The 27,527-nt window shown below is 51.1% G+C and overlaps 1 long non-coding RNA gene across 1 annotated transcript; it reads left to right on the plus strand.

The window, feature by feature from the left end:
• Window positions 1–675: 675 nt before the first annotated feature.
• On the plus strand, window positions 676–27,456 carry LOC136619877 (uncharacterized). Its single transcript, XR_010791074.1, has 3 exons — window positions 676–725; window positions 27,047–27,178; window positions 27,327–27,456. It is a non-coding gene; the product is annotated as an uncharacterized lncRNA (long non-coding RNA).
• The last annotated feature ends 71 nt before the right edge of the window (window positions 27,457–27,527 follow it).

Here is a 27,527-nt window from a genome sequence, read left to right on the forward strand (position 1 = left end):
TTAACAAATTTGTCACAAAACTGTGTACGCTAAATAAATGTTTTATATGAATGCACAAGGCAGTGAGCCCACTATAGACTTGGCTCCAATTTCTTAATTTCTTCTGCCTGCTGAGGGGAGAGAAAGGTCAGTCAAACAACCTAGACGTAGCAACAAAAGGGGTTTCACCAGCAGCACTCTATAATAGCCAGTATGGATGGGACAAAGCACCATATGCAAGAGCCACAGTACACAGGAACCTGAACTTTTGTTCCCTTAATAAAAGTACCATATAGGGAACACACACACACACAGGCCCCCCTAGGAATAGCGACCCCTGCAGCACTGACCCAGACAGGCTCTTCAGACATAGTGGGCAATGAGCAATAATGAGGGAAGAAGTAATCTGGCTTCCAATACAGTAAGACCAGCAATGGCAGCCGCAGTGCTTCACACCCCGCGGAGTGTCACTGACAGCAGGAGGAGCCGCCTGTCCTCCACCTCAGTACTGTCAGACCCCGAGGTCACGTGGTGCACGCTGCGGCGCTCTTCTCTCCACAACATTCCCCCCGCCACGGCATGCTTTACACCTGAAGTGGTGGGCGGGGCATAGGGTTGATAGTTTCGCCGGGAACCAGCCGTCAGAGCTCACCACGCGCTGAGGAGAAGCCCCGCCCCTGCAGTGTCCGCGCGCAGCCAGCACTGAGGAGGGGAGCCGGCTGTGGTGGGCAGCTGCAACTGGTGAGGTAAGTGCTCTTCTGTGGAGGGCTCTCTTCTGCACGGGGTGTGTCTGGTCCCCCCCCTCTCTCTTCTGCGTGTGACCCCCTCTCCCGGGGTGTGGTGTGACGGGGCCCCTTATGCAGATGTGAAGGTCATGTGGCTTTTACCACTAAGGGCAGCTGCACACGACTGGGTCGGCTACTGCATGCTAGAGCCCGCAGCGTCATCCGCCCCCGTGCCCTGCCGACGCCCGCGTGTACCTGCTTCTGCCCGCAGTGTCATCCACCCCCGTGCCTGGCCGGCGTCTACGTATACCTGCTTCTGCCCGCAGCGTCATCAGCACCCTTGCCCGGCGTCTGGGTGTGCCTGCTTCTGCCCGCAGCGTCATCCGTCCCCGTGTCCGCGTGTACCTGCTTTTGCCCGCAGTATCATCCGCCCCTGTGCCCGGCCAGTGTCCGCATGTACCTGCTTCTGCCCACAGCGTAATCCGCCCCCATGCCGGGCATCTGCATGTACCTGCTTCTGCCCGCAGTGTCATCCGCCCCTGTGCCCGAGATCCGCGTGTCCCTTCTTCTGCCCACAGCGTCATCCGTGTCTCGTGTCCACGTGTCCCTGCTTCTGCCCGCAGCGTCATCCGTGTCTCGCGTCCACGTGTCCCTGCTTCTGCCCACAGCGTCATCCGTACCCGGCGTCTGCGTGTACCTGCTTCTGCCCACAGCGTCATCCGCCCCCGGCGTCCGCGTGTACCTGCTTCTGCCCGCAGCGTCATCCGGCGTCCGCGTGTACCTGCTTCTGTCCGCAGCGTCATCTGCCCCCGTGCCTGGCATCCGCATGTAACTGCTTCTGCCTGCAGCGTCATCTGCCCCCGTGCCCGGCGTCCGCATGTCCCTGCTTCTGCCCGCAGAGTCATCCGTGCCCGGCGTCCGCGTTTCCCTGCTTCTGCCTGCAGCGTCATCTGTGCCCGGCGTCCGCATGTCCCTGCTTCTGCCCACAGCGTTATCCGTGCCTGGCGTCAGCGTATACCTGCTTCTGCTTGCAGCGTCATCCGCCCCCGAGCCCGGCGTCTGCGTGTACCTGCTTCTGTCCGCAGCGTCATCCGTCCCCGTGCCCTGCCTCAGCATGTACCTGCTTCTGGCCGCAGCGGCATCCGCCCCCGTGCCCGGCCGGCGTCTTCGTATACCTGCTCTTGGCCGCAGCGTCATCCGCCCCCGTGCCCGGCGCCCGCGTGTACCTGCTTTTGGCCGCAGCGTCATCTGCCACTGTGCCCGGCCAGCGTCCACGTGTACCTGCTCTTGGCCGCAGCATCGTCCGCCCCCATACTAGGTGTCTGCGTGTACCTGCTTCTGGCCGCAGCGGCATCCGCCCCCCTGCCCGGCCGGCGTCTTCATATACCTGCTCTTGGCCGCAGCGTCATCCGCCCCCATACCCGACGTCTGCGTGTACCTGCTTCTATCCGCAGCGTCATCCGCCCCCGTGCCCGGGGTCCGTGTGTACCTGCTTCTGGCCGCAGCGTCATCCGCCCCCGTGCCCGGCGCCCGCGTGTACCTGCTTTTGGCCACAGCATCATCTGCCACTGTGCCCGGCCAGCGTCCACGTGTACCTGCTCTTGGCCGCAGCATCATCCGCCCCCATACTAGGTGTCTGCGTGTCCCTGCTTCTGCCCACAGCGTCATCCGTGCCCGGCATCCGCGTGTACCTGCTTCTGCCCACAGCGTCATCCGCCCCCGGCGTCTGAGTGTACCTGCTTCTGCCCGCAGCGTCATTTGCCCCCGTGCCCGGCGTCCGCATGTCCCTGCTTCTGCCCACAGCGTCATCCGCCCCCGGCATCCGCGTGTACCTGCTTCTGTCCGCAGCGTCATCTGCCCTCGTGCCCAGCATCCGCATGTAACTGCTTCTGCCTGCAGCGTCATCTGCCCCCGTGCCCGGCGTCCGCATGTCCCTGCTTCTGCCCGCAGAGTCATTCGTGCCCGGCGTCCGCGTTTCCCTGCTTCTGCCTGCAGCGTCATCTGTGCCCGGCGTCCGCGTGTCCCTGCTTCTGCCCACAGCGTTATCCGTGCCTGGCATCAGCGTATACCTGCTCCTGCTCGCAGCGTCATCTGCCCCCGTGCCCCTCGTGTGCGTATACCTGCTTCTGGCCGCAGCGGCATCCTCCCCCGTGCCCGGCCGGCGTCTTCGTATACCTGCTCTTGGCCGCAGCGTCATCCGCCCCCATACCCGACGTCTGCGTGTACCTGCTTCTGTCCGCAGCGTCATCCCCCCCCCGTGCCCGGGGGCCGTGTGTACCTGCTTCTGGCCACAGCGTCATCCGCCCCCGTGCCCGGCGCCCGCGTGTACCTGCTTTTGGCCCCAGCGTCATCTGCCACTGTGCCCGGCCAGCGTCCACGTGTACCTGCTCTTGGCCGCAGCATCATCCGCCCCCATACTAGGTGTCTGCGTGTACCTGCTTCTGTCCGCAGCGGCATCCGCACCCCCTGCCCGCCGTCCGCGTGTACCTGCTTCTGCCTGCAGCATCATCCCTCCCATGCCAAGTGTCAGCGTGTACCTGCTTCTGCCCGCAGCATCATCCGCCCCTGTGCCCGGCTGGCGTCCGTGTGTACCTGCTTCTGCCCGCAGCGTCATCCATCCCCATGTCCGGCCGGCGTCCGTGTGTACCTGCTTCTGCCCGCAGCATCAACCTCCCCCGTGCCTGGCGTCCGCGTGTCCCTGCTTCTGTCCGCAGCGTCATCCACCGCCGTGCCCGGCGGCTGCGTGTCCCTGCTTCTGCCCGCAGCGTCATCCACCGCGGTGCCCGGCGGCCGCGTGTCCCTGCTTATGCCCGCAGCGTCATCCACCGCCGTGCACAGCGTCCGCGTGTCCCTGCTTCTGCCCGCAGCGTCATCCGCCCCCGTGCCCAGCGTCCGCGTGTACCTGCTTCTGGCCGCAGTGTCATCCGCGCCCGGCCGCGTCCGCATGAACCTGCTCTTGGCCGCAGCGTCATCCGCCCCCGTACCCGGCGTCTGCGTGTACCTGCTTCTGTCTGCAGCATCATCCGCGCCCGGCGTCTGCGTGTACCTGCTTCTGCCCGCAGCATCATCCGCCCCTGTGCCCGTCCGGCGTCTGCGTGTACCTGCTTCTGCCCGCAGCGTCATCTGGCCCTGTGCCCGGCGTCTGTGTGTACCTGCTTCTGCCCGCAGCGTCATCCTCCCCCGTGCACTGCATCTGCGTGTACCTGCTTCTGCCCGTAGCGTCATACACCCCCATGCCCGGCCCGCGTCCGCGTGTACCTGCTTCTGCCCGCAGCGTAATCCGCCCCTGTGCCCGGCATCTGCGTGTACCTGCTTCTGCTCGCAGCGTCATCCGTGGCCGGCGTCCACATGTCCCTGCTTCTGCCCACAGCGTCATCCGTGCCCGGCGTGCACGTGTGCCTGCTTCTGCCCACAGCGTCATCCGCCGCCGACGTCCGCGTGTACCTGCTTCCGTCCGCAGCGTCATCTGCCCCCGTGCCCGGCGTCCGCATGTACCTGCTTCTGCCCGCATGGTCATCTGCCCCCGTGCCCAGCGTCCGCATGTCCCTGCTTCTGCCCACAGAGTCACCCGTGCCCTGCGTCCGCGTTTCCCTGCTTCTGCCCGCAGCGTCATCTGTGCCCGGCATCCGCGTGTCCCTGCTTCTGCCCGCAGTATCATCCGTGCCCGGCGCCCGCGTGTACCTGCTTTTGGCCGCAGCGTCATCCGCCCCCGTGCCCGGCCGGCGTCCGCGTGTACCTGCTCATGGGCGCAGCATTATCCGCCCCTTTACCAGGTGTCTGCGTGTACCTGCTTCCGTCCGCAGTGTCATCCGCCCCCCTGCCCGGCGTCTGCGTTTACCTGCTTCTGCCCGCAGCATCATCCGCCCCTGTGCCCGTCCGGCGTCTGCGTGTACCTGCTTCTGCCCGCAGCGTCATCTGGCCCTGTGCCCGGCGTTTGCGTGTACCTGCTTCTGCCCGCAGCGTCATCCTCCCCCGTGCACTGCATCTGCGTGTACCTGCTTCTGGCCGTAGCGTCATACACCCCCATGCCCGGCCCGCGTCCGCGTGTACCTGCTTCTGCCCGCAGCGTAATCCGCCCCTGTGCCCGGCAGGCGCGTGTCCCTGCTTATGCCCGCAGCGTCATCCACCGCCGTGCACAGCGTCCGCGTGTCCCTGCTTCTGCCCGCAGCGTCATCCGCCCCCGTGCCCAGCGTCCGCGTGTACCTGCTTCTGGCCGCAGCGTCATCCGCGCCCGGCCGCGTCCGCATGTACCTGCTCTTGGCCGCAGCGTCATCCGCCCCCGTACCCGGCGTCTGCGTGTACCTGCTTCTGTCTGCAGCATCATCCGCCCCCCGTGCCCGGCGTCTGCGTGTACCTGCTTCTGCCCGCAGCATCATCCGCCCCTGTGCCCGTCCGGCGTCTGCGTGTACCTGCTTCTGCCCGCAGCGTCATCTGGCCCTGTGCCCGGCGTCTGCGTGTACCTGCTTCTGCCCGCAGCGTCATCCTCCCCCGTGTACTGCATCTGCGTGTACCTGCTTCTGCCCGTAGCGTCATACACCCCCATGCCCGGCCCGCGTCCGCGTGTACCTGCTTCTGCCCGCAGCGTAATCCGCCCCTGTGCCCGGCATCTGCGTGTACCTGCTTCTGCCCACAGCGTCATCCATGGCCGGCGTCCACATGTCCTTGCTTCTGCCCACAGCGTCATCCGTGCCCGGCGTGCACGTGTGCCTGCTTCTGCCCACAGCGTCATCCGCCACCGGCGTCCGCGTGTACCTGCTTCTGTCCGCAGCGTCATCTGCCCCCGTGCCCGGCGTCCGCATGTACCTGCTTCTGCCCGCATGGTCATCTGCCCCCGTGCCCAGCGTCCGCATGTCCCTGCTTCTGCCCACAGAGTCACCCGTGCCCTGCGTCCGCGTTTCCCTGCTTCTGCCCGCAGCGTCATCTGTGCCCGGCATCCGCGTGTCCCTGCTTCTGCCCGCAGTATCATCCGTGCCCGGCGCCCGCGTGTACCTGCTTTTGGCCGCAGCGTCATCCGCCCCCGTGCCCGGTCGGCGTCCGCGTGTACCTGCTCATGGCCGCAGCATTATCCGCCCCCGTACCAGGTGTCTGCGTGTACCTGCTTCCATCCGCAGCGTCATCCGCCCCCGTGCCCGGCGTCTGCGTTTACCTGCTTCTGCCCGCAGCATCATCCGCCTCCGTGCCTGGCCGGCGTCTGCGCGTACCTGCTTCTGCCCGCAGCGTCATCCACCCCCATGCCCAGCCGGCGTCCGTGTGTACCTGCTTCTGCCCGCAGCGTCATCCTCCCCCGTGCCTGGCGTCCGCGTGTCCCTACTTCTGCCCTCAGCGTCATCCGCCCCCGTGTCCAGCGTCCGCGTGTCCCTGCTTCTGCCCGCAGCGTCATCCGCCGCCGTGCCCGGCGTCAGCGTGTACCTGCTTCTGCTCGCAGCGTCATCCGCCCCCGTGCGCGGAACCCTTGTGTACCTGCTTCTGGCCGCAGCGTCATCTGCCCCCGTGCCCGGCACCCGCGTGTACCTGCTTCTGGCCGCAGCGTCATCCGCCCCCGTGCCCGGCCGGCGTCCGCGTGTACCTTCTCTTGGCCGCAGCGTCATCCGCCCCCGCACCCGGCGTCTGCATGTACCTGCTTCTGTCCGCAGCGTTATCCGCCCCTGTGCCCGGCGTCCGCGTGTACCTGCTTCTGCCCGCAGCATCATCCGCCCCTGTGCCCGGCCGGCGTCTGCGTGTACCTGCTTCTGCCCGCAGCGTCATCTGGCCCTGTGCCCAGTGTCTGCGTGTACCTGCTTCTGCCCGCAGCGTCATCCTCCCCCGTGCCCTGCATCTGCGTGTGCCTGCGTCCGCGTGTACCTGCTTCTGCCCGCAGCGTCATCCACCCCCGTACCCGGCGTCCGCGTGTACCTGCTTCTTTCCGCAGCATTATCCGCCCCTGTGCCCGGCCGGCGTCCACTTGTACCTGCTTCTTTCCGCAGCATCATCCGCCCCTGTGCCGGCCGGCGTCCTCTTGTACCTGATTCTTTCCGCAGCATCATCCGCCCCTGTGCCCGGCCGGCGTCCACTTGTACCTGCTTCTTTCCGCAGCATCATCCGCCCCTGTGCCGGCCGGCGTCCTCTTGTACCTGATTCTTGCCATAGGAAAAATGCAACAGCATCAGCTGGTGTAGAGAAAACAAATCAACAAGCCTTTATTCTCCCCTGGTGAGACAATGGCAACGTTTTGATCCTAAATCATATCTTTGTCAAGCCTAATTTGCGCTACTGTACGGAATTGGTCTGGTCCATAAACGGCTGTTGCATCGTTCTTGGGGGATCCAACCACAGGAGTGGTGTTTTCTTCTGTGTGCTGCTGGAACGTATTGTTATAATGTACCTGCTTCTGCCCTCAGCGTCATCCGCCCCTGTGCCCGGCCGGCTTCCGCCTGTACCTGCTTCCTACCGTCAGATGTGCGCCGTCGCTGGGTGATGACACTGGTACCTGCGACTTTCTTGCAATGTCGTTGCAGACCGGGCCGCGGGTCAGATGGCTTCCATAGACTGTGACATGGCCAAGAAAATCGTGCGAGATCGGTGCATTGCGAGACAAATCTCACAAGAGTATAAACCCCATTCTTTTGAATGGAGTCGTATGCGAGAGAGCGTCCTGCGGTGTCGCCTCTGAAGTCGGCGCGCAGCACAAACGTCTGACCCTCCCCCCCCTCAGATTGCTGCACACGCACTCTCCTATATAAGTGTACTAGCTAATTTGGTCCTGGTGTTTATCTGGTGTTCACACGGACAATCTTATGAAGTCGAGGTTACTTTAGATAAATGCGTTTTGTTTTGCTGAGATGATAACTGTCTCATATATCGTGGGGTGCAGATATGTTATTAGTTACATTACATAGGAATGGTCATGCCAAATTTCAAGTTTGTGCAGTACAAATGTGTGTTGTTAGTTACATTACATAGGGGGTCACTTACTTTTATGCATAGGATTGAAAAATCAAGTTGCAACCCTTTAAATTTCCAATATTTAGTACATAAAGAATGGTTATGGCAAATTTCACATTTGTGCGGTAAAAATTTGTGTAATTATTTGTTGCATCGGGAAGTGAGAGAATTAGCCCCTTGAGTGGCACGCCCGGAAATTTTCCGGGACGAGCTCCATTGCTCATAGCGACATAGCCCGGAAGATTTCTGGGCTATGTATCACTATGGGAGCTGCAGAGCACAATGCCACAAGCTGTGGCATTGTGCTCTGCCTGCACAGACCCACAGAGAACAAAGCAAGGGCTTTGAAAAACCAGCAGAAGATATTGCCGACATGCCGGCAATCTCCTGCTTTGTTTACAGGTTGCCATAGAGACCATCGGCTTGTCAGAAGCAAGCCGATGGTCTCTGTGGCAGGGAGAGTTTGGTGCTTGGCTGTCAGAGGACAGCTAGGTACTAGCTCTTACAGCAGAGATCAGAGAAAACCTCCAATCTCTGCTGTGTTAACCCTTTACATGCTGCAGTCTATGTGACTGCAGCATGTAAAAGGCTGTCACTGCAGCATGTAAAGGGCTGTCACCATCGGACCCCCGGAATGTGATCAGGGGGTCCTGATGGGTCCCTGTGGAAGTCCCCTAAAGGGACAAAAAAATAAAAAAAATAAAAAAAAATAATAAAAAAAAAGGAAAAAAATTATAAAAACACTTGTCTCCCTTTACTTTGTAAAAAATCAAAAATACAATCACACATGTGGTATCCATGCGTCGTAATGACCCAGAGAAGGAAGTTAATGCATTATTTAACCCCTTAATGACATGGCCCCTTTTTTTCTTTTTTCCCCATTTATTTTTTTCTTCCCCCCTGTTTAAAAAATCACAACTTGTCCCGCAGAAAACAAGCCCTCATATGGCTGTGTCAATGGAAAAATGAAAAAGTTATGGCTCTTGAGACGCAACTGCAAAATTAGTTGAAATTCAATGATTAGACCATTTTAAAAAACCTGCCCTGGTGGGCACGACAGGGTGGTAGGAAACCCGCCACTCAAGGGGTTAGATTCCGTACATAAAATTTGGACGCTTGTTCTTTCTACGACATCGGGAAGTGAGAGAATTAGATTCTGTACGTCAGTTAGTGATGGCTTTCATCTTTTATATATATATATATATATATATATATATATATAGATGGCAGATACGCACACCGCACTCTAAAGTCAGATTTTCTGCCGCACGCAGACTGCAGAGGGCGACACCCTTGGATCGCGGGAGCAGGTGAGTACCAAGAGTATGGGGAACGGCTACCGAAGCAGCCGGCCAGAGCCTATGGGAGAGCCAAGTAGTATTTCCATAGTTCTCATTGAAGTGAATGGGAGCCACAGGATTCCGTGTAGCAGAGCGCACTGCGCCATTTATAGAATGTCCGACATCACAGAGGCTGCATGGCTCACTGCTGCACTTCTTGTTCTTGGCTCCTGGTCACTTTCCATGGCAGCTACGGGCGCTGTACTCTCGGCTCTTGCTGACAAGTGTCAGAATAGTCACCAGGTTTTCCCTTCTTGGCCATGAAAAGCTGTAATGGGAATCCCCCTCTGACGATGCGGCCCCTCTTAGGCCTCAGGGATCGGCCATTTACATTTATTGATTTTTCATCTCCACAGAAGGGAGATGAAGGGAGGAGCACAGTGTGCACCTAGGATCAGCAGCAGCGCTTCGGCGAGGAGTTAGGGGTAAGTATATGGGTCTTAGTGGGGCACTATTACTACTGGGGCTGATATAGGGGATACTATTAGTAATGGTGTCCCCTATACCGCCCCCAGTAGTAATAGCATTACAGTGGGGTGCCACTATTGCTACCGAGGCCGCTGTTGGGTGTCACTATGAATACCGGGGCCGCTGCAGGGGAAAGGTGGGGGTTCTGTATTTCAGTAAGAACATCTTAGTAAATGCTGGAAACACACAAGAGGGATGGAATTAGAGGTTTCTGATTGACACGTGAGGAGGAAACTAAATACGGAAACGATGATGGTGGAAAGAGTAAAGAAGTACATTTATGTATTGGCAAAACATGTGTTTACTGAGCATTTAGGCTCGGTTCACACTGGGCGGATTCCAGGCGGAAATCTCGTGGTTTGGCCGCAGCGAAAACCCGCAAGATTTTCACCGGGAATCCACTGCTACAAAACCCACAGGACTTAGCTGCGGGCTTTTCCGCTACAGCCGGCTCTCCCATAGAGGAGAGCGCGTCTGCAGCGGAAGAAAGAAAAATGAACATGCTGCGGACGGCAAATCCGCGCCGCAACGCCGGCTTTGCCATGGTAGATTCGCCGTCCTGTGTGGACGGGATTTTTGCGGCAAATCCGCCCAATGTGAACCGAGCCTTACTGCTTGGTGGCCTGTGTTCTTAAATAACCCCATTATAATTTCTATCCCTCATTAGTTATTTCTTGATACCCCTTTCTAAGTAGACTGTAAAACTATAAAAACTAATAGACTCAGGCACCGTCCTCCATGGTTGTGCCTTAACATGACTTATGATTTGGGGTTAAAGATGATTTATTTAGTAAAGAAGCAGTTGTTCTCCTGGGTCTACAAGGGGTGATCTGTGGGGTACAGCCAGGATGAAATGCTTAGCAGGAATTAATAGTTTTGTGTCAATGTAGAATCTTGCTCTTCTAATCATTCAGTGATCACTGCTTACATCTGATGAAGGCTAAGCATATGGCCTTCATCATGGATATCTATAGTGGTCTTCCTATTTCCGGCTCCCTTGCTTCCCTCATCATAGCCATAGAGTTAAGGGAGGTTCCAAGGAAATATTATTGATGACCTATCAATAATAGTTGATCGGCTGGGGTGCGCCACTCGAGATCCCAGCTGATTGGGCGCCCGCTTTCAGTACTGCAATACACAGGGGTCGGAGTTGGCTCTGACCCCCGTGGAGTGGCCAGTGCTTATAGTTGTAGGCGCAGGTGTCATTGATTTTAATGAGACCCCAGCTTGCAATTAGAAGTGCTGGCCACTACACAGGGGTCGGAGCCAACTGCTTCCACTCCAACCCTTGTGCTTTGCGGCGCACCCCAGCCAATTAAATATTCGTGGCCTAACCTGAGGATAGGTCATCAATAGTATGTGCGTGGAAAACCTTGTTCCTCAGATATGCTGTGCGTGAGAGATCAGAGCCTTTCAGGTTTTACAGGCACAGCTCCAAACTTGTCTGTGCATGGCGTCTGGTATTGCAGCTCAGCCACATTGAAGTGAGTGGAGCTGAGCTGCAAAAGCAGACGTGGTGCACAGATGAGAGTGGGACTGTGTCTTGTGATCATAGGGTCCCAGGGGTCAGATCATTGCAAACGACACATTGCTGACATATTGTAGGGATAGATCACCAATATGCAAAAGTATCAACACCTTTGCAGAGACTGAAGACAGCTGTATGTAAAGGCAGGTGAGCCTAAGGCTGCCTGCAGATGGCCGGGTCAAATCCCACAGCGAGAATTCTGCCGGGACCAATGCGGAACTCGCCTCTCCTGCGGCTCCGGCTCTTAGATGTGCCGGCTGCTGGCCAGCCGACGCATGCGCGGAGCAGAACCGGGGCGCCGAGAGAGACATTTCTGTGCGGGCCTCTGCGAGATCTGCTCGCAGAAATAGAGCATGCCACGATTTTTATTCCGCGTGTATTTTCACTCGGACAAATCGGGGCCGTCTGCATAGGATTCCGTTTTGCAATGTAATCCTATGCAGGTGTCCAGGGGCGGAAATTCTGCGGAAAAATCTTGACGCAGAATTTCGGCCCGTGTGCTGGGGGCCTAAAGAATACCGGTGTGATGGATGTTACTATCAGCAGCAGTGATACATTGGAGGTTTATTCCACGCTGCTGCAAGTGGTCTGCAGAGAGGTCTCCTTCCTGAAGATCACCCCATCGAGCTGCTCTGATTGGCAGCTGTATCGGCCTCCTGGTTGGACACTGCGGCTGTCAATCACTGTTCTTGAGAAGCCCAATGGACAGAGAGGACAGAACTTCAAGAAGACACTTGGGGCAACTGGCAGCGTGGACTAATAGCTGATGATGGCTGCTGCTGACAGTAACCTCCTCCATACAAGTAGCCCTACTTCCCTGCCCCACAGCCGGCACCAGGGGATACATAGTGAACATGTATGTATACAGCTGTCATTAAACTCAATGATACAATCCGCACCTGCTCTTTTCTCTTCCCCTCCGCAGAGTGTGGCTGTCAGGGTCTCTTTCTTCTCTTGCCTAATGTAATGATGAAAAGCGGCTATGTGTGCTGCGGGAGCTGGCAGTGCTTGCAAGGCTGCTATCCCCCACAGCTGCTCCTCTGGAGGTGTCAGGCCCCTAATGACGCAGCCACCCAGTGACCCAGCCATGGCCCGCCATGGCCCGGCTGTGTACGCGTCCCAACCGAGACTCCCGACTCCCATCACAGGCTGCCTGCTGCTAGTCCAGCGTTCCCAAAAGCCCATTGTGCAAGCGCGTCATCATTGTCTCTCTGCGAGTCTGCTGCATCATGGCTGCCTGCAGCAGACTATATTACAGGCCAGCGTTTTTGTCACAGCCTGCAGTCCCCAGGCCCCGACAAAAATACCGGCCTGTAACAGGGTCGGTAAAGAAAAAAAAATACCTGCACAGGCCTGGCGGTAAAAATACCGTCCGAGTGGCAACCCTACCGCTGGGACCACTGCAGGGGGTCCCCATTACCGCGGAGGCCACTGCAGGAGGTCAGTATTACTGATGGGGTATGTTTACTCGTGGCGGAAATGCTGCAGAGTGTCCTCAGCGGAAATTTCCGTGGCAAATTCCGCAGCATTTCTGCATCCAAAAAGCAGTCAAAATCTGCACCCTGTCTAGTTTAAAACAGCCCCATCCTTGTTATAACGACGGGGTAAAATCATACGTGGTGATAAGCCCTGCCCCCTGACGTGTTGGCACTATGCCATAAATAAGTGGGTTTTGGTTTGCACTTTGGGCATTCGGTCTCTAAAAGGTTACATCACTGCTCCTGCACACTTGCGTTTTTCTTGTGCGTTTTTTCACGCGATATCACTGCGTTTTTTTTTACATAATTGTCAATGGGACTTTCAAATGTTAAAAAGGCATCGCACAAAAATCCCAAAGCACCAACTTGTGATGCGTTTTTAACATTAGAAAGTCCCATTGACAATCGCGTTAAAAAAAACGCAGCAATATCGCAGTGTTAAAAAAACGCAAGTGTGTTTGAGCCTTTACAGGGAGCCCGTCGGCTGGATCATGGTGTCCAGACTACAGGCATGATGTTATAGCGCAGGAGGCGCTGAGAGGGTTAATGTATAGTTTTATGGGAAGACATTCAGTATTATTTGTATTCATGTCAACCTCTGCACATTGTGAGCTGAACAGTCAAGTGGGCGGTCCTATCAGTGATTGACAGCTACCTCTGTATGTACAGTCATTCAGATAGTTGTCAATCACTGATAGGACCGCCCCCTGGACTATTCAGCCCACAATGTGCAGAGGTTGACATGAATAATATACAAGTTAGGCCGGCTGCACACAAGTTAGGTCTGCTGTGGCATCCGTCTGTGACCCCGGCTGACGACCACGCAGACCTGCATTATCTGTAATGCTGATGACCACGGAGGCTCGGCGTCAGTCACGCGCAGTACAGATTTCTTTTTTCAATATTTGTATTTGCCGTGCCGTCGCTAGAAGATGGCGTGGGAACCCACAGCCCATATGTAATGCCAGTTGTGTCTGATACTGTCTGATCGGCAGCCCAATCAACTTCAATGTAGGCCGTCCGCAGCAAAATAAAGCATTCTGTGATTTTTCTTTTTTCCTGCGCTCACGGGATACGCAATTCGTATCCGCGAGTGTGAAGGAAAAAGCAAAAGTATCTACCCTTCAATGCATGCGATTTGCTGTGGATGCTCCGTACGGACGCAGACCGGGGATTCCGCAATAGTAATCCGATCGTGGGAAGCCGGCCGTAAAGCTATATATCTGCTCTATAACCGGCATGTTCGAGCTGACAGATACCATGTAAAGGAGTTGTTGCAGATAAAGGTCTCATGTCCACGGACCGCGTGTTTACCGTGTATTATGCGTGGGCCACACAGCTGCGTGATACGTGGTAAATGGAGTCCATGAAGGTCACTGGACTTTCATTGATCCATACATGTGTGCCTGTAGATACTTCATATCGATACATGAGATATAGATGGCGGCGTGGTCTATTATCCTGTACCCCCCACACCGTGATCCCTGTACATTGGTAAAGGCAGCGTATGAAATGCCGTCTATACGCAATAGTGAAACAGAGAGGGGAATAAATTCCCCCTGCATATCTATGTGATCCGCGGGTATACGCCTTGCGCCCGCAGCCATGCGCAGTCTCTTGTTAAAGAGCTGCGGGGAGACCAGTGTTTAGCGCTTCGTTGGGGGGCATGAGCCGTTATGTGATAATGGGTTCCTCCATGAGACACCTAGTCTCCTCTGCCAGACGGCCGCAGGTCTCCTACCGGCAGCTCTGGGTCTGCCCAGTGACATGGTTACAGGCTGCAGCCGTGTCCCGCACATGGGCTGCAGCAGCTTATAACGGAGCTTTATGGGGGCGGGAACACATGGATTCTGCCATTTGTTATCTCGATGACTTCAGAACTTTTCTCTGCGGTTTGGTACAACAAAACTATAAATATTTTAGGTTTCCCACTTTTTCTCCCCCAATTATTATTTTAAAAATTTTTTTGCTTCGCTGCATTCAAAGACCCAGAACTTTTATTTTTCCACCAACGAGGCTGTAAGGGATTGTGTTTTTTGTGTGACGAGCTGCAGGTTTTAGGCTGCGCTCACGGGACTGATTTTCAGCGCAGTATCCGCAGCGGACGTCCCGCTACAGTTCAGCCGCGGAATGCCTGCCTCTAAAGCCGCGCCGTTTGTGGGGGTGTTATTCTGAATCCCTCTGCGGAGCGCACCCCTTCATTGAGAGGCCGTGCGTTCTGCCTTGGAGACGGCCACATAATTGACATGTTGCGGGTGTGAATTCCGTGCCGCCTGTCCGTTTCCGCACGGGTTTTGGGGAGGTTATTTCCGCGGCATTTTGCTGCTACTGTAAATGCAGTTTACCTGGCAATTCACAGCCTTAATGGTCCTGTTGTGGGGTACATGTAATATGTTGTAGAACTCGTCTTAAAGGAGTTGTCTGAGTGGTTTATAATCTAAACCTGTTCCCCATGCAGTAACTGAACTGCCCGCCATATGCTCCCCTCCCCCGCTCAGTCCTGTTATTGGGGGTCACAGGCTGCTGTAGCATACCCGAGTATTGTCCCAGACTGCAGCAGTAACCCGTGGTCACACATACGGTAATGTAGTGCCCTCTGTAGCATATCCGAGTATTGTCCTGGACTGCAGCAGTAACCCGTGGTCACACATACGGTAATGTAGTGCCCTCTGTAGCATACCCGAGTATTGTCCTGGACTGCAGCAGTAACCCGTTATCACACATACGGTAAAGTAGTGCCCGCCGTAGCATACCCGAGTATTGTCCCGGACTGCAGCAGTAACCCATAGTCACACATACGGTGATGTAGTGCCCTCTGTAGCATACCCGAGTATTGTCCTGGACTGCAGCAGTAACCCGTGGTCACACATACGGTAAAGTAGTGCCCTCCGTAGCATACCCGAGTATTGTCCCGGACTGCAGCAGTAACCCATAGTCACACATACGGTGATGTAATGCCCTCTGTAGCATACCCGAGTATTGTCCTGGACTGCAGCAGTAACCCGTGGTCACACATACGGTAATGTAGTGCCCTCTGTAGCATACCCGAGTATTGTCCTGGACTGCAGCAGTAACCCGTGGTCACACATACGGTAAAGTAGTGCCCTCCGTAGCATACCCGAGTATTGTCCCGGACTGCAGCAGTAACCCATAGTCACACATACGGTGATGTAATGCCCTCTGTAGCATACCCGAGTATTGTCCTGGACTGCAGCAGTAACCCGTGGTCACACATACGGTAATGTAGTGCCCTCTGTAGCATACCCGAGTATTGTCCTGCACTGCAGCAGTAACCCGTGGTCACACATACGGTAATGGGTTTGGTTTTATTGTGGTCTCACAGTATAATATGCAGTTGACAATAATAAGCATCCTTTCTAGTGGTTGTCCGCTAAGGCTGTTGGCGCTCATGCAGAGCGTTTACACTGATAGACTCTCCGCTGGATCGCAGGCTTCTCACTCAGCGCTTCACCTTTCTGAGCAGGGAGCATTTAGACAGAACTACAAGCGATCAGCAATGGTTTTTAGGCTGACTGAAAAGTCAGTGTGAAAGCCTGTGAATGGAAAGTGGGCGATTTTTGTGCCTTTAATCTGCACGATTATCACTCAGATTCATTCATTTGGACAAATTAGAGCAATAATTGTCCCGTGTAAATGGCCCATAACCAGGAAAAAGTTACAATAGACGAACCCCCGGGTCTCCATGGCATACACATGCAGAAGAGCCGCTGACATCGGAGCGCTGAAAAATTGTTTAAAAAAACCTCTACACAGAGTCGAATGGTTGCAGGGAGATCTAGTGGATTAAAAGAAGACGCTCGCAGGAAGGCCGTCCAATTCATGATGTGGGACAAAGAGGCCTCCAAGGCTGACCAGGACTTGTCAGAGTCGCAGTAGCACCAATGTGTAACCCCTTCCCTCCACAGGACTTAAGGGTACATCCTGGCAGCAGAGTACTTCCTGCAACTGGACATACCCTTATGTCATGTGGATAGTGCGAAATCAGAAGAGATCTTGCGCTATACGGCACTGGGAGCCGGCTGTCACCAATAGCTGGCCTCCCTCTGCAACAGCCTAGGTTGCGGCATGGGAAGGGAGCGTGCTCCTTTTGTGACATCATTGAGCTCTCGCGATGTAATCGCAGAGTGCCCGGCTGGTTGCCGGGTATCCTGTATTACCACTGCCTATGATAGCTATAACAAGCGATACGGCATTGCAAGGGAGAAGTCCTGCAATGCCTTATCATAGCGATCATCGGGGATATGATGTAAGTCCCCCAGAGGAAGACAAATGGTGTGTATATTAAAAAAAAAAAAAAAAAAAAAGATAAAAATAATGTACATTTTTTTGTGCTTTTTCTCATATTGGCATAAAAATAGAAATAAAAATTCCTCATATTTGGTATCATTGTGTCCATAACAACATGTACAATAAGTTTAACATGCTTTTTATTCTGCACGGCAAAAAGCGTAAAAAAACGCTAATTTTTAGCGTTTTACCTCACAAAAAAATGCAATAAAAGTGATCAAAAAAGCCATATGTACCTGATAATGGTGCCAATAAAAACTACAGCTGGCCTCGCAAAAAAGGAACCCTCACAGAGCTCCGTCCATGGAAAAATAAAAAAGTTATAGAACTTTGAATGCAACGATTTAGAAAAAAAAGTTTTTCCAAAAAAGGGTTTTATTGCAGAAAAGTGGAAAAACTTAAAAAAATAAGATTTATTTTCTCGTTGTAATCTTACCGGCCCGCAGAAAAAATGTATTGTGTCATTTATGCTGCATGATTAACGCTGTAAAAAAAAACAAAAAACTATGGCAGAATTGATGTATTTTCTCTGCCTGCTATCATACGTTCAATTTTAGAATGAGACCGAGCTAAATTTTAGAATGGTAGCGATGACACGAAGGCATTATCCAGCGCCGGATAGTGTTAAGATCACATTGTCTGGAGGGGCGTGGCCTGGCCGAGCGCTGAAATGGCCGCTTAATCTCAGAGCTCCGTGAGCAAAGACTTCCTAAAGCGACAAAAAGCACTTGGATCGACTGCCAAACACCGGGAAAAGGCTGATACCGGGCTGCGAGAGGTGGTGGAGACGTGGCAAGCCGTTCGGCACCTTATACAGAAGCCTGGAAGTACTCTTCTACCCGCACGTTCTCCTGCAAGCTTTAACACCAGCGGCCCCTTTGCAAGCTCCCTACGGGCCGGAGAGAGGAGAAACGGAGCTGCCGCCCGACTCCTGTACATCCCAGGTCCTGCTACAGCGATCGGGATAAGAGGTACACTCACTGCTACCGCGCTGTGATACTCCACAAGACGTCCCACTTCCCACACAAACGTCTGGTCCCCGCGCAATCTCCTGCACACCACAGCTCCGGCGGCCCCGTCTCAGGTCACCTCAGTGCCGGGGGGAGGGGGGACAGAGCCACCGTCTGACTCCTGCACTTCCCGGGTCCCGCAGCAACGATCGAGGGGAGGGGGGCATCCACGGCTGCCGCGCTGTGTTACACCACAAGCCATCCCGCAACCCACACAGACGACTAGACCCCACGCAATCTCCTGCACCCCACAGCTCCGGCGGCCCCATCACAAGCCACCTACGTGCCGGAAGGAGGGGAGACCGATCTGCTGTCTGACTCCTGCACATCCCAGGTCCTGCTGCAGCGATCGAGACAAGAAGAAGCTACTAAGTTACATCACCTGTTTAAGGCTTTCTCCTGGAGATGTCCCGACGCAGAGGCCAGCGTCCGCATCCAAAAAGGCTGGATGATTTTTTCTCAGCGCCGACAGCCAGACAAGCCCTTGCAGCGAGCGCTGCGACTTCTCCCTCGTCCAGCGCGGGAAGCAGAAGAGAGGGCTCTCTCTCACCCCCAGCTCACAGAAGATCCCCATCAGAACTCTCATCCAGACAAACGGTGAGTGAAATTGCCGACACACCTGCTTCACACAGAAAGGCAGAAAAAAGACACAGTAGTGCCCCACAGCATGCCCACAAAATGGCGCCCGGCACTATCAAACATATCTCACAGGAGAATTCTGCACTAAATAGCCCAAATAAACACAAAATAGGGCCCCAAGATCGTTCTTCACCGGAGCGCTCACCATACATCTTAGAAAATGAGATACAAGTACCTCCTGCACATAATAAAAATGCAGAAAAAAGGAATAGCATATCCTCACATGCTGCCCACAAAATGGCGGCGGCTTCTTCTTTACTCCTGTTGGAAGACATGTCTCCCACAGTAAGCCCGCTCAAACAAAGACCCAAGATAGATGATATATTAAACAAAGAGCAACAAACCCCATCTCTAAAAGAATATATCACAGCTCTTCCTTCGTCCTCCCAACCAGCATCTGAATCATTTATTAAAGAGATGGTAATCGCTTTAAGCGACTCCCTACAACTTAACTTCAACTCCTTGAGAAAGTCCCTGAAAACCACAATAGAGGACATAGAAGAAAGAGTATCACACACAGAAAATAAAATGGGAGAATTCTCGCAGTCGCATAATGCACTAATAGATGCGCATTATGAGCTGGTAGATGAAGTTGCCCAACTAAAAACGAAAATTGCGGACATGGAGGACAGGAACAGGAGAAACGATATCAAAATCCGTGGAGTCCCGGAAAATATTATAACATCTGAGATTCCTGCCTACTTAAACCGCCTAATGGCTACTTTGCTTCCTAATGCCTCCAATCTAGATCTATCTATAGATAGAGCGCATAGATTACCGAAGCCTAGATATCTTGCCGAGTCCATCCCAAGAGATATCATCGCAAGGGTGCACTTTTTTCAGACAAAGGAAGCTTTAATGTTAGCAGCGCGGAAATCTAATCCGCTACCAGCTCCCTATGAAAATATTCATCTATTTACGGATCTATCTAAAGCCACAATGCTGGAAAGGAAGAAATTCTCTTTAATTACCATGGCTTTGCGCCAAGCAAAAATTCCTTACAGATGGGGCTTCCCGACTAAAATTCTGATAAGAAGAGACGACACTACCCACGTCTTTCTCAATCCAGAGGACGCTACCCAGATCTGCAGAAAGTGGGGCATAGCTCTCCCCTCGCCACAACACCATCAGCCTCCACCGAAAAAACCTCAAGCAGTAGACCAAGAATTACCCTACAAATGACTACCACTAAAGAAGAGGAAGTCTTCTCCTTTAAAAATAATTGGTGGCTGAGCTCGGCGTTTTCCAGGCGAACTTTTTCCCCCCACCATCATTGTACAGGTTTCTTAACCTGAGACAAATTCTACTTCGTCACTTTACATCTGGAAAGTGATTTGTTTTCTGTCTCTTTCAAATTTATATTCTGTAACGTTATAATCTGTGAAAATAATTCAGCTCTATTAAGAAAGTGTTAACATTTTGCTGTACAATAGCTAGTTTCTAGTTACTTTTTACAGTAGTAAATTTTACTTGCTCTCAGGTCCAAATAACATAGGATCTTCCACGTCTCAACTCTTTAAATCCCAAACATAACAGAAAAAAAAAAAAAATGCCAATTAAAATTCTCTCTTTAAATGCGAACGGGTTGAATTCCCCCTTTAAACGTTCCTCTCTTTGGAGGGAAGCTGTATCTTCTAGAGCAGACATTCTATGTGTCCAGGAGACCCATCTCACTTCCCCCACTTTTCCAGTATTAACCCACAAAAAGTTCCCCAAGATCTACACAGCATGTGCCCCTAAAAAGCAAGCAGGGGTCCTAATAGCATTCAGAGATACTATCAATACCGAAATTCTCACACAAAATGCGGACTCTGCAGGTAGATACCTTATTTTGACAGGGAAGATAAACTCCAAACCTTTCACTCTAGTGAATCTATATGCACCCAACCATGCCCCACTACGTTTCCTAAATAAAATAATGAGGAAGATCAGGAAATGTGAAACGGGAACTTTAATAATATGCGGAGACTTCAACGCAGTCCCCGACAAAATACTTGACTCGTCAAGAGGACTCCTGAGATCCCCCCCCTCCCTATTACCCTGGCTACAGAAAGAGAATCTGTTTGACACATTCAGATGTCTAAATGCATCTTCGAAAGAATTCTCATTTTACTCGGCCAGATATAAGGCTTTTTCCAGAATAGACCTTATTCTAGTCAACAAAAACGCTCTCCCGTGGCTTAAAGAAGCCCAAATAGGCACAATAACCTGGTCCGACCATGCCCCAACAGAAATTTCCATAAACTTGGAAAACACACAAGAAAAAGCAAAAACATGGAGGAATAATGTATTTCTCATGAAAATTCCAAAATATTGCGAAAAGATACTAACGGACCTTAAGGGATATTTTGCAAAAAACACCACCCCGGAAGTATCCCCACTAACCATATGGAATGCTCATAAAGCATATATTAGAGGAACCCTAATCAAAATTAGCTCGCATCATAAAAAGGAAAAAATGAAACAGTTGAATACACTTACTACACAAATAACCAATACAGAACAAATATTACAGAAATCTCCCACAGAAGACTTGCATAAAGAACTTTTTGATCTTAGGCATAAACTTAGAAGTATTTTGCTAGACAATTACGACAGAGAACAAAAATCTTCCCGAGCCACTTTCTATATTTCAAACAATAAGCCCTCCCGCATGTTAGCCAAAATAGTTAAAAAAAGAACTCAAAAATCTTTGATTCCCTACATCCTGGATCCAAAAAACAAAAAAACAAAAATTTACCATCCTACTCAAATATCAGAAGCCTTCCGACAATATTACAGTAAGCTTTATAACCTAAAAGATGATGCAGAAACACCCCAACCAACAACCCAAATAATAGACTCTTTTTTGGAAGAGATAAAGCTCCCATCCCTTTCACGGAATCAGCTTCTCCAACTAAACATTCCCATAACACCATTGGAACTCAAAGATACCATCCACTCTCTAAAACCCCAAAAAGCACCCGGACCAGATGGTTTTTCAAACGATTATTATAAGGCTTTCCACTCACCGCTCACATCACACATGGCAGAAGCATTCAACCAAGGCATACAACAACGCTTTTTTCCCCCAGAGATGTTGGAAGCAACGATTGTGACCATACCCAAAGCAGGGAAAGATCCCGTCTCACCCGTCAACTTCAGGCCCATATCGTTGCTCAACTGCGACATAAAGATTTATGCCAAAACAATAGCCTGCAGACTCCTAAAAATTCTACCCAACATAGTCCATTCGGACCAGGTCGGCTTCACTAGCGGAAGACAGGCATCGGATGCGACTAGAAGGATCATAAACCTGATCAACAAAAACACTATCACACACACTCCTTCAATTCTGGTCGCGCTTGATGCGGAAAAAGCATTTGACCGCCTCCATTGGGAATTTGCTTTTTCCACACTCAATAAATTCGGATTTAGTGGCACTATCTATAACGCAATAACTGCACTGTATACAAATCCATCCGCAAGGGTACTAGTTGACGGAACCCTATCAAATTCATTTCCCATTACCAATGGTACCCGTCAGGGTTGTCCTTTGTCACCGCTCCTGTTTACGCTGGTCATGGAACCTCTAGCTGAGCATATAAGAAGTAACCCGGACATACAAGGTATCCACGCAGGATTCCGACAACATAAAATTAGCCTATTTGCGGATGACATCTTACTTTCTCTCACTAGTCCACTACATTCTCTCAGGAAAGTCCATCACACCCTTACTAAATTCGCAAAAGCATCCTTCTACAAACTAAACATTACTAAATCCCAAATTTTAGGCATGCATATAAACGACACACTAAAACAAGATATTAGCAAAGAATTCCCGTTTCAATGGCAAACTAAAAGTATCCCGTATTTAGGAATAAAACTATGCTGTCCTATTTCAGAACTAGCAAATGCCAACTACCCCCCCCTGCTAAAACAACTACAAAATGAACTAGACTCCTTCAGCAAACGGCCTCTATCTTGGCTGGGAAGAGTGATATCATATAAGATGATTATTTTACCCAAAATTCTTCACTTTTTCCGAACCCTACCATTACAAATTCCAAAACAAACAATTGAAAGCTTCCAGAAACAACTATCTAAGTATATTTGGCAAAATAAAAAACCAAGAATGGCATTATCCACATTATCATTAAACAAAAACCAAGGAGGATTGGGTGTCCCTAACTTGGAATCTTATCGTAAAGCCACGATCCTTAGCCAAATACCTTCCTGGCTACGGCATAACCCTAACTTAAGCTGGCCAACTTTAGAACTAGAGCACAACAGTCAAAGACCTCTATCCCTCCTTCTACATGCTCTCACTCTAACCACATTCGCCCCCAACCTTAAAAAACATCTAATATTGTCTGGACTCTCACCCCCGATGAAAGCTTCAATAGAAGCCTGGAAAGAACTCCTCCTAAAATCCGAGAGAAATTCTCCCGTTACCTACTACAACATACCCCTTAGAGCACTAGAATTTCTTATACCCAACCTTAGGCTAACTCCATGGATAAACAGTGGAATTCACTACATCTCAGATTTGTTTTCTAAGGACCATCTGTTATCCTTCCAAGATCTTAGATCTAAATTTCATATCTCAGCAACTGAAGGATATAAACATATGCAAATTGCATCGCTTCTTTACGCACAGAATATTAATTCTCTGAAAATCCCAAAAGTAGTGCTTTCAATATTAAACAACACCCAAATGAATGCAAAGACTAGATTTTTCTATGACATTTTCACTGGTATGTTGAGACCTTCCAAAAAATGCCACTTATTAAACTGGGAGAAAGATCTAGAGCTGGAAATTCCCAGAGATCAATGGCTGAAAGCCTTCAAATGGGCTGGACAAGCCTCGCGAGGGGCAAATTTGATAGAAACCCATTTAAAGGTACTCACGAGGTGGTATTTTACTCCAACTCTTCTGAAATGTAGAAAATTAGCCCTAGATGACAAGTGTTGGAGGGAATGTGGGGGGCAGGGATCCCTGCTTCATATTTTCTGGTCATGCCCACAAATAAAACCCTTTTGGAAGGAAACCTTCCAATTATTGCGAGACGTGTTCAGGGGGAACTTTCCCTTTAGCCCGAAACTGGCCCTCTTTCTGATAGACCCAGGTGGGATAGACCCCCACTCTAAAAACCTCATAGGACATATCCTATTAGGTGCAAAATATCTAATTACTAAAAAATGGAGGTCCGAAATCCCACCGAATCGCTCAGAACTTATTAATCTAATAACTGAACATAGTTCATATGAGAAAATACTTGCTTTACGCAGCGACAGGATTTCTAAATTTAATGAGACGTGGAATCCATGGTTAAGAAAATTCTCAAAATTAGAATAAAGTTCGTGTGGTCCTATGTAATATTTGCTGAGTAAGTTTCACTTACAGGCCTTGTTCCAGGCCTTCTTTAAGTTTTTGTCTATCAATATATTTTAACCTCCCCTCCCTCTGCTCCCACCCCCCCCCCCCCCCCACACCTCCCAACCCCCCCTCCCCCCCCTACCCCATGTGCTCCCGTATTAATACTCACCTACTTTCTTCTTTCTTTAGAAAATTAGAAAATGCTTTGTGACAAACTTCTAGCTGAGTTCTTTACTCCAACCGACTTATAATGTAATTGGATCCATATTATATGTCACTTATTGATGTGATTGTTTGTAAAGTTTAATGAACACAAATTTTCATGTAAGCAAGCTTTTCAATAAAAATTTATTGTTGAAAAAAAAAGATCACATTGTCTGGGAATAAGTTTATTTTGTATGGAATGCCCTAAGGGGATCCCCTTAATTAGTGGGTTGGATCTTATTGATTCTGCTAGGGATTCCATTAGTACAGAAAAGATTAAATCGGAGAGAGGGCCGCTCTGGTGAGTACCGTTGTCTGACGGGGATGTTTAATGGCATTTAAGAATGAATTTAGGAAAGAGATCGGACAAAAGTTACTTGGGGAGTCTGGAGATTTACCCTCCTTTGCAAGTGTTATAATAGTTGCTTTGAGGTTTTTGGGGGGAAGGTGACCTGAATGTATTGCCTGATTGAAGAAGTTCTGAATGTGCAGGAGTAGAATATGTCAAAAGGTCTTAAGATATTCATTTTCAAACCCATCTGGACCCGCAGCTTTGCCCACTTTTAGAGATTTGATGGTTCTATTTCCTGGTCTGAGATGGGATTGTTGAGACCTTGAAGTTGGGATGAGGTGAGATGCAGGGGGGAAATTTACATCAAAAAGTTTTCAACAAAGTGCTCATGAAGTTGTGGAGTGTAGCTATCATTTGAGAGGTAATACAACTTGTGGCAATATTTACTGAATTTGTCAGCGATGCCTTGGGGGATTTAGGATTCTTTTTTTTTTCCTGGGAAAGGAGAAAAGGAATTCTAGCTTTAGCCCGGACCCCCTTGACCACCTTAGCCATGAGGTATACTGGCTTTGTTATGGAAGTTGTAATATGACATTTTAGGTTTTTTTTATTGTATTTCTCGTGGTCTAACACTAGATGTACCTGTAAGGCCTCATTCACATGAGCGACAAGGTTGTGTGATTTTGTCGTGTTGCGATAATGCGACAGATCACGTGTTCGTTCAGCCCATGCTTTCCAATGGGTGAATTCACACCTACGATGTTTTGGAGTGTGCGACATCCAGACACAAAAACCTCACGGGTCCCGCGATATGCACGCGACTCATGAGGTTTTATTGCCCATGTTTCCCTATGGAGCCTTCCTCTCTGTTGCATCACACGAAAACGTGATTTTTGTGCGGTGTGATCCAACTTTGACAGTAGGGAATCCTACTATCAAAGCCCTAATCTAAGCCCTATCTGCCGCTTCTCCCCGGGTTCCCGTCACTGTTCTTCTTCTATCTCTTCTGCCTGGGGATTGAAAAATACCCACCTCCTGGAAGTGCTGCCTCTGATTGGCTGACGCTTAGCCAATCACAGCTATTTATCGAGCATTGGCACTGGAATTTTTTTTAACTGTGGCATCTGACCCAATTGCAATGCAGGAAGATGGCGCAATAACTAAGCTGGACAACAACAGTAGCAGAAGAATACTTTATTCCACAGGAGACACAAAGCATAGCAATCAGTCACAAAGGATATAAGATGATTGTTACATAGTCTGTATAAGAACTTTGTGGTTAAAATAAGGCCTAATGCCCACGCCATGACGGGCTCCGCCAGCGGAATACGGCAGCAGGGTCTGTCACAGCGCCACCCCCTCAAAGACCCCATACTCACCTCCCGGATCTGCAGTGCGAGGTATAGTGTGATGGCTGGCTACCATTGACTACAATGGAAGCCGGCCGTGCCTATTCCCACGGCAAATAGGACATGCCGCAGGTTATTTCATGCTGCGGAATTCCGCTGTAGAATTTCGCAGCGTGAACATTGAGCTGTTAGATTCAACAGAACCTAATGGCTGCAGTGTAACGCTGTGGATTTCCGCCGCGTTTTATGCGTCGGAAATCCGGCCGTGGGCATTAGCCCTAATGGTAGGCGCTTAGCCTGGCAGTTACAAATCCACTTCCCAGCTCACCCTGGGTTGACTGCCCCTCTGTACAGACTTCTAGCTAGTGGTCCAGAACCATTCCACCTTAGTAGGAACACTTCCTGAAGGTGACTTTCTCCAGGCCACATCTTACAATGACTCATCACCTAGTTCAACCGGCAAGATATCGGGGGTTTTGAAGTATCTTTATGCTTGTTAGACTCCGTTTTGGTCTTGTACACCGGTCAGTCTTAGGCTTTCAGGCACTGTTGCACATACTGCCATTACATGAGTACAGCAACCACGAGGCACATGTTGGAGACATGTTATAGTCTCAGGCTGTGGCCCTGAGGCTCCCTTTCAGTCTTTCTACGAAATATTCACAGTGTGATACCCTTTTGATTGAACACAAGAAGCAGAATTGCTGACAGGTTATATCTTCCTCTTCTCTTGTGTCGTCCTCCTCTTCTTCTCCTCTCGTGGCATCTTCTTCTCTCGTGGCGTCCTCTTCTCCTCTCGTGGTGTCCTCTTCTCTTCTCGTGGCGTCCTCTTCTCCTCTCGTGGCGTCCTCTTCTCCTCTCGTGGCGTCCTCTACTCCTCTCGTGGCGTCCTCTTCTCCTCTCGTGGCGTCCTCTACTCCTCTCGTGGCGTCCTCTACTCCTCTCGTGGCATCCTCTTCTCCTCTCGTGGCGTCCTCTTCTCCTCTCGTGGCGTCCTCTTCTCCTCTCGTGGCGTCCTCTTCTCCTCTCGTGGCATTCTCTTCTCCTCTCGTGGCGTCCTCTTCTCCTCTCATGGCGTCCTCTTCTCCTCTCGTGGCGTCCTCTTCTCCTCTCGTGGCGTCCTCTTCTCCTCTCGTGGCGTCCTCTTCTCTTCTCGTGGCGTCCTCTTCTCCTCTCGTGCCGTCCTCTTCTCCTCTCGTGCCGTCCTCTTCTATATGGGGATGTGTAGCAATCCACAACAGGGAATTTTTGGTCAATTTTGTTATGCTTTGTTTTTTAAAAATAAAAATTGTATGGGACACTGGGTGGTGGTGGAATTAGCAAGGAGAAGGGATTGTGGCTAGGTTTTGACTATAGCTTGACTACTCCTTCAACTGTATTATACTGTATTGTCCGATGCAACTTATAAAATATTTTTGAACCATATCTTTTTCTTCTCTCACACAGATCTTGCCTTGGTGACCATGAAAGGACTGCTGTGACCCCCAAAATACAGCAGCCCCTTCATACACATGATCAGTGAGAATGCCAGCGGTCTGACAGCACCAATTACATACTTACGGCATATCCAGGCTATATGTGAGTGTTACTTCACCGGACCCCTGTAAACTAGATTTTACGATCAGAAATAGAAAAAAATGACTCAGACCAAGGGTAGTAAGTTAAATAATGGAACATTTATTTTTATTCTATGTGTTTTGGTTGTTACCTCCCATCACTCACGAAGAGGGAACAGCAACACGCAGGACAGGAAAAATCCCCAGTGGAGGAAACCTGCAGGGAAACCATGGCTGCTGTACTGCCCTTCCTCTGGGCATACTAAGGGAGGTAACACTATAACGTGTGTAAAGTGAAGGCTTGTCACTATTTATGGTGACTGCGTGTGACTATTTATGGTGACTGCGTGTGACTATCTATGGTGACTGCG

This window comes from Eleutherodactylus coqui, chromosome 3, assembly GCF_035609145.1.
Source record: "Eleutherodactylus coqui strain aEleCoq1 chromosome 3, aEleCoq1.hap1, whole genome shotgun sequence".
NCBI classification, from domain to species: domain Eukaryota; kingdom Metazoa; phylum Chordata; class Amphibia; order Anura; family Eleutherodactylidae; genus Eleutherodactylus; species Eleutherodactylus coqui.